Source organism: Hibiscus syriacus, unplaced genomic scaffold (assembly GCF_006381635.1).
Source record: "Hibiscus syriacus cultivar Baekdansim isolate YM2019G1 unplaced genomic scaffold, ASM638163v2 tig00001644_pilon, whole genome shotgun sequence".
Taxonomy (NCBI): Eukaryota; Viridiplantae; Streptophyta; class Magnoliopsida; order Malvales; family Malvaceae; genus Hibiscus; species Hibiscus syriacus.
In genome coordinates this window covers 3,841,520-3,851,716 of record NW_024061878.1, presented here as the reverse complement: position 1 = coordinate 3,851,716, position 10,197 = coordinate 3,841,520, and the positions used below count along the sequence as shown (strand labels likewise).

General features: G+C 33.8%; 1 pseudogene; it reads left to right on the top strand.

The window, feature by feature from the left end:
- Positions 1–5,910: 5,910 nt before the first annotated feature.
- LOC120130150 lies at positions 5,911–7,756 on the top strand (annotated as a pseudogene).
- Positions 7,757–10,197: the final 2,441 nt, after the last annotated feature.

Sequence of the window (10,197 nt, the reverse complement as noted above, 5' to 3'; positions counted from 1 at the left end):
TACCTAACCCAAAAAGGCCAATGGCAACTCCCAAAATATTTTTTAAATCAAAATCATTTATTTATTCGTTTTATTTTCCCCGCCAAGTAGTAAAAGTAAAGTAAAAATTCGTACCCGGGCGAAAACCGGTTACGACATGCCCTTCACCTTGCAATGATCACAGGTTCCATTGAACCTTCTACGAGTGCCAAAAACATTAGAATACAAAGCTGTAGACTCCATAAGAGGAACTACTCCAGATAATTGAAGACGATGAGATTCTTCTTGAATTATCATAGAGTATGCACTATTGACTGAAGGTAAAGGCTGCATCAATAACAGTTGACTACGAATAGCCGCATACGAATCATTCAATCCATTAAAAACTGAAAGAGTCTCTGTTGAGAGATATGCCTCGAACTAGATTGAGCATACTCACAGGTGCAATTCGAAAGAGGCACCAACGCATCATACTCATCCCAAAGAAGTTTCAAACGCGATAAATATGCAGAAATAGAAAATTCACCTTGAACCAGTGTTGTAATCTCGCGATGAAGGAAGAATACTCGCGAACCATCGACCTTATCAAAGCGTTCCTTGAGATCGACCTAAACTAAAGCTGCACTTGAGGTAAAAACAATACCAACAGACAACTCCTTGCTCACTGAATTGATGATCTAGGAGAGAACAAGGGCATTGCATCTGTCCCATTGAGCTTGAAGGAGAGGATGAAAATCATCATGGTAACAGACTCCATCAACAAACCCTAACTTATTCTTGGCGAGAAGAGCAATTCACATAGATCGACTCGAGATGGTGTAGTTGTCTAGCCCAGTCAATTGACGCAAAATTAAAATCGTGCCAGAGTATCTGAAGGATGGATATATAATGGATGATTGAAATCAATCACAGTGGAATCCGCCATCAGAATAGTCGTCGGAGGCATTGTAGCGGTCTCGTCGCTAGCTCAAAACGAACTGCTTCAGAAATGTGAATCGAAAAAAACAAGAACGAGACCAAGAAGGAAAGGCCCAGTGATATCGATTAGCCTGATACTATGTTAAAATGTATACCCAGAAAAATGAAAAATTACTTTTCATATCCACTTGCTTCATAAACTTACAATTTGTTCACTATATATACAAGCATCAATTCTAATTACCTAACTAATTCAAAACTGCTTCTAACTAATTTGTAACAGAAAACTAACTGTGATCTTAACAAAGCAATGATAGAATTACAAACAATACCCCATTGTTTTTGAAAGAATTCGGTATGGAGACCATCATGGCCTAGGGCTTTAAGGGGGCCATCTCATTCAAATTCGATCTTATTTCCTCCATAGTAGGAATTTGATCCAATCAGGACCACATAGTGCAATCAATTGGAGGGAGGTATCCGTGGAAAAGGGTAATCATCAGTACCTTGATAATCAAGATAAAATGTGCTTTGGAAGTGGCGGATAGCTTTATCTTTGAGAGATTGTTGATCATCAATCCATTCACCATCGATTTTAATAGATAAAATGCGATTTCACTGTTTATGAGCCTTGGCTTTGCGATGGAAAAACCTAGATTTTTTGTCACCGAAGACAATCCAATCAGCTCGCAAGTGTTGACGCCATAAGAGCTCATCTTGATCAAGCAGGGATTCCAATTCACTTAGGAGGGACGATTCCAGACCAAGAAGAGAAGGGGAGTAACGAGATTGTAAAGCTTTTTGGACTTGCCGTATGAGCCATAACCATCTTTTTTTGGAGCCAATAAGCTATAGACGAATTTGTTCCAAGCAACGGTTGCCTTAGTGATTTGCAATAGACTCAGTAAGGTTTCCGTAATTTAGCCAGTTGTCTTGAACCATGTGAGGGAAGTCTTCATGCATGTACCAACATGTGAAATAACAAGATTGCTTGGGTCTGGAGTGATGGTGATAGCGACCAATTTGGAGAAGTATGGGTCAATGATCTGATCATATTCAGAAAAGATACAGTAGATTAGATTCGGAAAAGCACTCATCCCAATGGCTATTACAAAGAGCACGATTAAGAAGGGCATGAGTTTGGCCACGAGACCAAGTATAAGTGGGACCATGAAACCCAACATCTTAGAGCTCGACATTCATAATAAAATCTTGAGACTCAGCACACAAACCCGTAGCACCAGTCCCACCCATTCAGTCAGCAGAAATTAGAGTAGCATTGAAATCGCAAAAGAGGATTGTTGAATTATGTTTTGATATAACAATTTATGGTAAAATATTTTTCGACATGATTGAATTTATTCAAAGTTTTCAAAAAAAAAATTCAAAGTCCATTTAACTTGGAATTGAGCATAAAATGCTTTTATGGACAAGAAGTACTGATAATGTTCTTACAGTATCGATACATCATGAACAGTACCGATATTGTTCATAGGGTACCGATACCAAAATTAAGGAAAGTATCGATACTCACTAGTTTGCTCAAATTTCATAATGCAAAAATGATACCGATACCCAAAGGGGTACCGATACTACTTTTTATTGCAGTATCGATACCATAGGCTTAGAATCGATACTGTCAGGCCCAACGGCTAGTAACAACTAGTTTTATTTAAAAATAACAAAGGATCGATACTCCCTGTAGGAGTAGCGATACCCTCTGTACTGGGCATGTTTATTTTGCAGAGAAAAACATCCCTAACGACTCTAAATTACTCCCAACGGCTAGAAATGGCCACAACTTCATTCCAACATATAAATACAAGTTGAGGACAATTGAAGAAGGGTTAGAACACCTATCTAAGCAATCAAACACAAGAGAAGAATTTTTCATACCTATTTTTCTTTCTCTTGTAAAAATTTTATTCTTGAGAGCTAAATTTTGTAAACACCTACCTTTTAGAGGTTTTATTATTTACTTTTTTTTACCTTTTGTAAAGGGAATTGGTTCTAGTTTAGCCAAGTAAAAAACTAGGGAGTTGTAAAGGTTATCTCTTGATCCTATAAAAAGAAACAACAAATTAGTGAATTTGTTAGAAATCCTTAGTGATGAGCTAAGGTAGTGGTGTAGACTTGGTTGAGAAGTCAAACAACTATAAATCGTTGTGTCAATTTCTATATCGTTTATTCTCCTTACTCCTTAAACAAATTTTTGCCAATTCACCCCTTGTGCAATATTCGGTTGATCAAATTGAGTTTCAAAAATCCCAACAATTAGTATCAGAGCTTGACTCATTTGAATGTTTAACCACCTTGAAACGATCCTAGAAGAAGCTCTACCGATTCCCGACGCAACCGATAAAAGGATGGCTTTGACCTCCAACTCTTTCTACCTTGAAGATTCTCAATCGGTCAACAAGCCACCGTATTTCAATAGAGCAAACTAAACCTATTAGAAGAATATGATGATGCTCTTCATTCAGGACAATGATCTAGGAGCTTGGAACTCAATCATTAATGGATACTCTATTCCACCCGGTGAGTTGGATGATTGGAGTGATGGAGAGAAGAAGAAGTACCAACTCAATTCTAAGGCTATGCACATTCTATTTTGTGCATTAGGACCTGATGAATATTGGAGTGATGGAGAAAAGAATGACTATAAAAATAAATGTTGGAGGTCAGTGACTAACACCAAATTTAGAGTGTGTTTCATAGCTGAAAAATGTTTTCCGAAAAATATTTTCCTCATTTTCATGTGTTTGATAGTTGGGAAATATTTTTCAGAAAATATTTTTTGGTGTTTGATAACTGTAATTGATTTTACGGAAGACGTTTTCCAGTGTTTGATAGTTGTAATTGATTTTCCCAATGTAATTCATTTTCCTAATTCCTTTGTATTTTCTGTAAATTGTTTTACCAACTATTTTTTCGTAAAACATTTTCCTAACTTTTCACTTTAAATAATAAGCACTCAAAAATATTATTTTATACATTTAATATTAAATTAATATTTTAATATCAGTTTAATAAAAATATTAATTATTAAAATATTTAATATACATATAATATAATTTTAATATTATTATATTTTTAATATTATATTAATATATACTCAAATATATTATAAAAACATATGATATTATATTTTAAATTTAGTAATATAATAAATCATTAGTATCTATCTATATTTTTATAAATATAATATTATTAAATATTAATAATGAGTATATTAATTTATATATTTAATATTAATATAATAATTTAGTTTTATGTTAATAAAATACTAATAATTAAAAATAAGGGTGTTCAAATGGTTAATTCAACCACCTATCGAATTGAATTACCATTAACCGAATAAACCGAAATATTTTATTTAATCGTTAATCAAATCAATTTTTTTTAAAAATATTAACCAAACTGAACTTTATTCATTTTATGTAAATCATTTTCTATAAAATAAATTATAGTGTACCAAACAATTAGTGAAACTAATTTACACAATATTATCAAAACAAAGTAAAATAGTTTCCGAAAATTATTTCTCAGAAAATGTAATTCACTTAACATAAATCAGTTTTCATGTAATTTATTTTACGTAAAACAGTTTTCAGGTAATCCATTTTATGTAAATTATTTTCCATAAACTAATTACAGTCTATCAAATAGACCCTTAGTGTCAGCGATGACAAAATCAAAAGAAGCATGCAAGTGATAGAAAAAAGGGAAGAAATTAGGGTTTTGTCTTTAATTGTAATTAGTTAAGAATAATGTGTTTTTAAGAATATCCAGACATTTTTAATCAACAAATCAACCATCAAACATAAAAAAAAAAAATCAAGTATTTCCAAAGGCTTATATATCAAAAAGGTGTCCAACGTATGCCTTTAGTTACAGTTTGGCGTGTAAAATATTTTCGTTCTAGTTTGGCCTAACGTTTCATTTCATAACTCAGTTTGAGTCAGGCCAGGACGGACCGTTAATTTCGACGTTAAGTGACACGTGTCACAACTTGGTAATTTTAAAATTTATATTTAAAATTAAAAAATTAAAATTATATATATATATATATATATATATATATATATTTAAGAAGAAAACACAAATTTTGAAATAACCCCAAAACTTTGAAACTTTTATTTCAACCCCTAAACCACGTTGATCGCCGCCTTTTATCGTCGACAAAGCTCCACCCGACCTCCCCTCGACGACCAAAACCCCCATGAAATCATAATCGATCAACGGTTGATTGGCCGTCGTAATCGCGTGCGATCGCGGGGCATAAAACGTTGATTTGTCATCAATCGGTCGTCGATCGGTCACGATTTTATGGCGGTTTTGGTTGTCGAGGGGAAGGGAGGTCAGGTGGAGTTTCATTGATGGTAAAAGACGGCGGTTGACATGGGTTTTGGGGTTAAATGAAGGTTTTCAAAGTTTAGAGTTTGTTTCAAAATTTGTGTTTTCTTTTTAAATATATATATATATAATTTTTATTTTTTAATTTTAAATAAAATTTTTAAAATTACCATTTTGTGACACATGTCACCTAACGGCCGAAAATAACAGTCTATCATGGCCTTACCCAAACTGAGTTACGGAATAAAATATTAGGTACCAAATGGGAACGGCAAAAACGTTAGGCATCAAACTGTAACCAAAGATATTCGTTTGTACCTTTTAGATATATAAGCCATTTCCAAACAACCATGAAAATGGAAAGAAGAAAGGGCATTTTATTGCATGCATGCGCCAAATGTAAACAAACCCGTGCCCTGCATCTCAAACACTACGCTTACATGCACTGTACTACCTTCACCACGTCTTACCTCAAATATTACACACGTGTCGTCATATTCTTCCCATAATTCGTATAAACCACGCGTCACTCCTTTTTCCTTCCCACTTCCTTCTACCTCTGCTTTCCATTCCGTTTTGTACTAATTTTTTTAACAAAAAAGGCTAAACTTTCATGTTAGTAGTTTGGTGTGGTTTTAGTTGTTGTTGTTGGAGGTGATGCCGGATATCTGCTGCGGAATTATGAGCGAAGGCAAAGCATCAGCACCACCGTGCGCACCCATTTCACGTCAAGCCAGGAGACGTAGAATGGCGTTTAGAAGGTTTAAATTCGTTGGTTTCGCTCCTGAGAATAGCCAGAAACGCCACAAGATCCAAGCTTGCGTGGCCGCGTATGCTCTAGACCGTGAAAACGATGGAGGTAATTCTTCCGGCTCGGATGTAGAAAAGAAAAATGAAAAGCTAGTTAAAAGTCACACGAGTTCATCGCTTTTAATGCCTGCAATCGCAATCGATTCAGTGTCGTATCCTAAATTCGGCTTTGCTTCTATTTGTGGACGTCGAAGATACATGGAAGACGCCGTCGTTGTTCATCCTTCGTTTCACTGCGAAGGCCAGGACTCAGCCGCCGTTGGCTTTCACTATTTTGGCGTCTACGACGGCCACGGTTGCTCTCACGTATGTATCTAAAAAAATTAGAAATGAAAATAAATACTAGTATTTTTTTTAAAAGAAATTGAAATATTTTTAGTTACTGTTTATTAGGTGGCGATAAGGTGCATAGAGCGTTTGCATGAACTGATAAAAAGAAGAGTTAGAGCGTGAAGACGAAGAGTGGAAAGGAGCGATGGAGCGTAGCTTCAGGCGCATGGATAGGGAAGTGATTAAGTTGAATGAGCGTATGAAGGCCGAAGGAGCTAATGCCGGTGCGAGTTACATTCTCGGAGTGCGATGCCGTTGGATCTAACCGCGTTGTTGACGTTGTAACGCCGGATAAGATTGTGTTTCTAACTGCGGTGATTCCAGAGCTGTTTTGTGTCGTAACGGCATCCCCGTTGTTTTAACGTCCGATCACAAGGTTAGCACTTTGTACCATTGCAACACTGTCGTTTTTGCTTTAACATATAATATTTTAAATGAAAATCTTAACCCACATTTGATTAACCCTCAGCCGCATATACTAAATTACTCTCTCCCTCTCTTCTCGATATTCTCTCTCACTAATGGCCAAGACCCTGGCCCAATCCCTCTGCTAATCTTAATCGAGACCCCTCATGCCCTTTCCATTCTCTTCACTCACCCACGCTTGAAACCTCAGCCACCATAACACCTGTCAGCCCCCTAACGGCGACCACACTAAACCCGACCGCTACTGGACTTCAACCGAAGCCAAACGACCACGTTACTCTCTATCGCTCGAGTCTCTCCATCCCGATGGCTTCAACTCCAGCGACCAACTCCTAGGTAAACACTAAATTCTTCCTTTTAATTTTATTCTGGTTTGCTAAATTAAATCTCATCTTTTCCATGACAATGGAACCAACACATAGAATAAATGGAATTAACAAGATACAAATGGCGTTCGGTCAGTCTGGGTAAGTCCTAATCTCTCTCATTTTAGTTTTAAACCACAACACATACATAAAAAATGAACTGGAAAACAAAGAGATTGAAGAATAATTCCTCGAAAAACATACCTTTATTGCGTTATTTGTTTTTCAATTGTAAGATTACAATAGTATCTCCTTTGGCACTTTTTGCACTTGTAAAATTACTGATAGCTAGTATACTTTTATTTCAAAATGCTTTTCTTCGTTTCGTGTTCTCTCTGTTTCTTCTGGTTCTCTCCCTCTTTTTCTCTCAGTTTTCCCTGATATCTGATCGTGTCATCTCCCCTATTTCGTGTTTAATTTCTTTTTAGTTTTCAATAGTTAATCCCCCACTATCTGATTATTTTAACTGCCAAAAACCAATATCAATCTCTCTTTTTTTCTGCATGCAGCTGTTGTCCATTGGGCTTGAGATGAGCCTCCAATTGGTTGGTTTCTTCTTTGGGTCTCACTGATCCACACTGCAACTTTTATTGGATCTAAACTCGAATGAAGCCCCCCGGACGAATCGAGCATCTAGATTAATTAAATTAAAATCTATAAAACCTTCTCATCTGTTTTATATTATTTATAATGTTATGACTAGGAATGTAATTAGCAGGATGAGTGCTCCCTCTGCTTACATCATCGTCAAAAAAAATTATCCTTATCATCAATCACGGCACTGACGCCTCCATGTTGCTCACAAAGCTGGCCTTCGCTAGGCATAGTACCGACAATGTTAGTGTTGTGGTGGTGGATTTAAGGACACCCACCTAGCCATTTCGACTTCCAATTTTCTTTGAAGTTCTAGGCTTTTTGGCATGATGTTCATGTTTAAGCCTTCATTTGACCAAGACATAGGCAAGGTTCTTCAGATCAAATGATCAAATAAAAAATACATCTAAATTTCATAGGTGTTTTTGTATGCATAGATTAAGGGTACAACGTTAAAATTTTATATATTTCCATATTTCCCTCAGATGTATACATTTTTTTAGTAAAATTTATGATTGATTATTTATCAGGCTTTTTATCTAAATAACATTTATTATTATTATTATTATCATTTTGATTCTGATTTGCTTTCTAATGACGTCACATAAATTTAAAAAAAGTTCAAATATAAGAAAATCTTTTTAAAAAGTAAATGCTTGAGGTACATAAAATTGTATATTAGTTTTATTTAATCGATCAATAATTGTACTTTTCAAAGATTATATATAAAGTATTTCAAAAATACTGAACAATCATATTAAACACATCTGACTCATCTGACTGGTTGATCATATATTTATTTTTATTAATTTTATATTTAATCATTTAATAATTGTATTTTGAAATATATATAAATATTTAAAACGTTTGAAAGATTATATACAGGTATATGAAAATATTGAGCAAAAATTTGGTTAATCTCATTTGGTCGCCAAACTACTCAAATCTTTATCTCCTCAAAATTTTTAAATATAAATCTAGATCTACTAAAAGTATTTTTCCGTCTTTTCTTAAAGTTTTTTATTCCTTTATTCTCTAAACAGAATTAAGATTATATTTAAATTTATAAAAATATATTTAAAATTTATATTTATCGTATCTGTATTTTTAAAAGTTTATTTAAGTATTCAAAATATTTATATTAAACAAAATTTGAAAATTTTATAAATATTTTAAAAGTTATACTTAAGTATTTAAATTATTTATATTTGAAATAAAAATTTGAGAAGTTCATAACAATTTTAAATTTTATATGTTTAGATATTAATTTTTAAGTATTAAATATAATTTTATAAATATAACCAAAAATACTCTTATAAATATGTATTTATTAAGTGATTGAACATAATTTTATATATACAATTTATTACTATTAATATAATTCATGTTTATGTTCATACAATTACGTGCCTTTAACACGTATTATAGATGTTTTTATATATAATATATATATATATATTTAACTCTCCTTTCACGTGTTTATGTTCAAACAATTATATCTATTTTTTAATACAATTATGTGTTTTTTAATACAATTACGTGATTGAACGTAAAGTTAATATAGTTTTTGAATAAAATATAATCTTCATATCGCACGTGATTATTCTTTGACATTATTGGTGTTAATGTTAACATACAATTATGTCTTTGATACGTATAGTACATGTTGTACAAGTAGAGGTACATTTTATAGGACACAATCAAAAATATTTTTCACGTAATGCGTTTTTATCTTACATAAAAAAGTGTTAATTTAAAAAATAATAATGGAATTATAGTGAAAAGTATTTTGATAAAGTAAAACCTATTTACCACTTGTGTGTTGAATGTAATATCGAGAAAGGTTTGGGGTTTCGGTCGCATGCAAAGCGACACTTGAAAATAGAAATGAAATGTTAAGCAAGGATTTAAATAGCGGTCGCGGTCACGTTTTTTGTCGCGTCGTGTTTATCACGATTACAGACATAAAAAACGCTATTGCGGAGATTACGTGTATCACGGTCACATAATAACGGTCACGGAAGGCACTGCTACCGCTATATCACGAGTGCTATCGCGATCACAAACAGCCATTTAAATCCCTTACGTTAAGTGATCCACCCTTTAGAAGGAAATGACGAAAGCGTAACATGGTTTGCTTTGTCACTTGCTCTGCTAGGCGTCCATTACAGGGTTCATGCGCTGACATTAAACACACAATTGGCACCATTTTTAGTTAAAAAACAAACCCTAAGACGACGGAAAATTTTTTCTATTATAGGATTTCGGTAAAAGGGGAAAAAAATCAAAGGTTCCATATGTCAATCATGTCTTATCTTCTGATTTCATATGGCTATAAATAGTTTAAACAGATAAGGCGTACCCTTGACATGGGAGAGGATATGGTCAGCATCTTCAAGGAACTCCCAACACCAACATG